The 4527-nt window shown below is 41.9% G+C and overlaps 1 pseudogene; it reads left to right on the top strand.

Annotated features, from left to right (window-relative positions):
• The first annotated feature begins 1744 nt into the window (after positions 1–1744).
• On the top strand, positions 1745–2748 carry LOC116889078 (annotated as a pseudogene).
• Positions 2749–4527: the final 1779 nt, after the last annotated feature.

The raw sequence follows: 4527 nt of genomic DNA, 5'->3' as shown, positions 1-4527 counted from the left end.
CTGCCTCCCCAAGGGACAACCAGATGGCTAAAATCCAGCATAAAAATAAAATCAATAATGGCCAGGACTAGGCAAGAAAGCCCTTGATATATATATATATATATATATATATATATATATAATAGCAGAAGCACAAGAAGATGACAATAAATCAAATCTTATAAAGATGATAGAGGCTTTTAAAGAGGAAATAAATAGATCCTTTAAAAATAAAAGGAAACGGGTTGGGGATTTAGCTCAGTGGTAGAGCGCTTGCCTAGGAAGCGCAAGGCCCTGGGTTCGATCCCCAGCTCCGGAAAAAATAAATAAATAAAAGGAAACAATCAAACGGCTGACAGAAATGAATAAAACTGATCAATAATTAAAAATGGAAATAGAAGCAAAGAAAACCCCACAAACTGGAGGAATTTTTGAGATGGAAACCAAAGGTAAGAGAACAGGAGCTAGGGGCACAGACATCTCCAACAGAATAACAAGAGATTAAAGAGAGAATCTCAAGCACAGATGATACAATTGAAAAATTTGATACATCAGTCAAATAAAATGCTAAATCTAAAACATTCCTGATAAAACATCCAGGAAGTCTGGGACACCAAAAAAAAAAAATAGAAGAAAAAAATGTTCCCAGTTCCAAGGCCTACAAAATATTTTCAACAAAATCATAGAAGAAAATTTCCTCAACTTGAAAAGATGCTTATAAATGTTCAAGAAGCTTACAAAACACCACATAGATTGGACCAGAAAAGAACACACCCATCCACACATACAAACATACTAATCAAGATACTAAATATACAGAACAAAGAATGAATATTAAAAGCTACAAGTGATTAAGTGATATATCAGAATTACACCCGACTTCTCAAAAAATACTTGACAAGCCAGAAGGAGGGCCTGGGCAGATGTCTTGCAGACTGTAGATGTCTGTCCAGACTACTATACCAGCAAAAGTATTACTAAACATAGGTGGAAAAAACAAGATAATCCATAAAAAGCCCCAAATAAAACAATACCTATCCATAAATCCAGCTCTACAGAAGATACTAGAAGAACAACTTAAACCCAAAATGGTTAACTACACACAAGAAATAACTCTACACCAGAAAAAAAAAATGAAGGGAAGTGAGCGAGGGAGGGAGGGAGAGAAAGAGACTTATACAAGCAAGATCAAAATAGCCAGAATTAAAACTCATCTGTCATTAATATCTCTCATCATCAGTGGACTCAATTCCCCAATAAAAAAGACACAGGCTACAAACAGAATGGATGTGAAAACAAGATCCATCGTTCTGGTACATACAAGAAACACATCTCAGCTACAAAGATACACACTACCTTAGAGTAAGGGTCTAGTGGGGGAACTACCTTGAACATTGACACTGGAGACAACTTCCTGAACATAATACCAACAGCTCAGGTACATGATCAACAACTAATACATAGGACCTCATGAAGCTGAAAAGCTTCTGAAAGACAAAGGACACTGTCAATAGAACAAAATGGTAGCCTACAGAGTGGGAAAATATCTTCACCAATCCTACATCTGACAGAGAACTAATATCCAAAATATATAAGAACTAAAAAGGGCATCCAGGTCTGAGAAGAGCGGGAGGAGGTGCTGGCCTTGGGAAGATGCTGCTCTTTGGTGTAAATTGCAATCGATTAGGGATCGTTTCTCAGACTCATGTTAGAAGCAAGAGTTCAGGTAAGTGAGGCCAACATTGCTGCCTTGAAGAAGGGGAGAATGGATTTATCAGGAGTGAAAAGAAGAGCTTGCTAGAAGTCAAAGAGAATAATATAAAGTCCAGCACTAGAGCTCCTTCTCCTACCAAACGAAAGGACCGCTCTGATGAGAAGTCCAAGGATCGATCTAAAGATAAAGGGGCCACTAAAGGGTGCAGTGAGAAGGATCATGGCAGAGATAAGACTCGGAAGAGATGCAGTGCTTCAAGCGGAAGCAGCAGCACCAGGTCTAGGTGCAGCTCAACCTCCAGCTCGGGCTCCAGCACCAGCACAGGCTGGAGCAGTGGCATCTAGCCGATCGGGAAGCCAGCACATCCCAAAGCTACAGTTCTGGCTACCCAAGCCCTTCTCGGCGCAGACATGATAACAGGCGGAGTTCCCACTCCAAATCCAAACCACCTAAAAGAGATGAAAAAGAGAGGAAAAGGCGGAGCCCTTCACCTAAACCCACAAAAGTGCACATTGGGAGGCTCACCAGGAACGTGACCAAGGATCATATCATGGAAATATTCTCTTTTTTACCGGAAAATTAAAATGACTGACATACCCGTAGAAAGGATGCATCCTCATCTATCCAAAGGCTATGCGTATGTTGAATTTGAGAATCCAGATGAAGCAGAGAAGACACTGAAACACATGAATGGAGAGCAAATTGATGGCCAAGAGCTCACTGCTACTGCTGTGTTGGCACCTTGGCCGCGTCCACTGCCTCAGCGATTCAGCCCACCCAGGAGAATGCTTCCACTACCTTCCATGTGGCGTAGGTCCCCACCACGGATGAGGAGAAGGTCTCGATCTCCAAGATGCAGGTCCCCTGTGAGAAGGGGGTCTCAATCCCCCAGCCGCCACCGCCACAGGAGCCGATCCATCTCCAACTCCTCCCGATGTCCGCAGCGACATCGATTCGTACCTCTGTAACTTATGTTCTCCAGACTCAGTTTTTGTCCTTTTCTCTAGCCAAATGAGGATCTGTAAAGAAGGATCCCTTACCAGGGTAGGCTTTGAAGACAGCAATTGAGATCTTTCCTCTGCAGGAGGATTCTGACTTGTAGAGGTACTGTTGATCCAGGACAGTTCCCATAGAGGTACCCTGTAGTTTTCTGGCTAGAAAGTTCGCCCCTTCAGTTCTTGATAGTCTGTTTGGTAGCAGAGCCAACTGGAACATAGGGCAGCACACCATTTTCCAGATGACCTAGGACCTGTCAGACAACCTGGCCAAGCCATGCTGTGCCACAGCAGTGGAAAGGACCAAGCCCTCTCTTCTGTTAGGCCTGCCCATCGCCCCTGCTGAGTACCCTTCAACTTCTAGGGTTAAAACCTTTGAAGGATTCCTCCATAAATCGTTGTCTTTTCTGTCCCTGTGTCTCTATTACTTTCTAAAATTGGTGCCAAGTTCTACAGGGTCCTCATGAAACCTAGCCCACCCCATTGTCACCTGCCATTCATGGTGATGTCACAGGTTAACCTTGGCAATGTGTGCATTGCCTCTTTTGTTCTATTGTACAGTCAGCACTATAAAATTTGTTTTGAGTTTTATAACTCTGTAGCATTTTAGATAAGGTTGTGTTTGTACTTGTGTAGAGTGAAAGGACTGTTGAATAAACCTGGGGTGAGAATGAAAAAAAAAAAAGAACTAAAAAAATTGGACATCAGCAAACCAAATTTCCCAATTAAAATTTGGGTACAAAACTAATAGATAATTCTCAACAAAGAGGATCTAATGGCCAAGATGTACTTAGAGAAATGTTTAATATATTTAGTCATCAAAGAAATGCAAATCAAATGATCCTGAGATCCTACTTTATACCACCAAATGGCTTTGATAAAAAAAAAAAAAAAAAAGCCCAAGTGACAGCACATGCTGGCAAGGATGTGGAGCAAGGGAACATTCTTCCATTGCTGGTAGGAGTGCAAACTTATACAACCATTTTGGAAATCAATTTGATGGTTTCTTAGACAACTGTGAATAATTCTACCTGAAGACACAGCTCTACTACTCTTTGGCATCTATCCATAAGATACTGCACCATACCAAACAGACTCTTATTCCTCTGTGCTCATAGCAGCTTTATTTGTAATAGACAGAAACTGAAAACAACCTAGAGGTCCCTCAACTGAAGAATAGATGAAGAAAATGTGATACGTTTATACAATAGAATACTACTCAGCTATTAAAAACAAAGACATTATAAAATATTGAGGAAAATGCATGGAACTAGAAAATATGATCCTGAGTGAGGTAACCCAGACCCAGAAAGACTTGATGCATGCTATGTACTCACTTGCAAATGGATATTCTCCATAAAGTACAGGATAACAATGCTGCAGTCTACAGACTCAAAGAAGGTAAGTAAACAGGGAGGGCCCAAGGGAAGATGCTTGAATCAGAAGGGGATATAAAATAGATATCAGAGGTGGATGAAGGGAGAGAACTGAGTGGAAGAGGGAGTGGGGAGGGAAATGGAGGCAAGGAATCACATGTGTGTACAGTGGGGTTGGGCGAGGGCTGGGAGAGAGAATGGAAATTAGTAGTTGGACAACCCTGGGATGAGCAGGAGACCTGGAACAGGGGAGGGTCCTTGCAATCTATGAACATGACCCTAGCTGAGAACTCTAGCAGCTAAGGATATAGAGACTGAAGTAGCCAGCTCCTGTAGTCAGGTGGAACTGCCAGTGGAGGAAGGGGGACACCAACCCATTCACAAAGCCAAAATTTGTCCTGCCTACAAGACATGTAGGGATAAAGATGGAGCAGAGATTGAAGGAACGGTCAGCCAATGACTG

Source organism: Rattus rattus, chromosome X (assembly GCF_011064425.1).
Source record: "Rattus rattus isolate New Zealand chromosome X, Rrattus_CSIRO_v1, whole genome shotgun sequence".
Classification (NCBI taxonomy): Eukaryota; Metazoa; Chordata; class Mammalia; order Rodentia; family Muridae; genus Rattus; species Rattus rattus.
The sequence above is the reverse complement of the archived record's forward strand: the minus strand, read 5'-3'. Positions and strand labels throughout refer to the sequence as shown.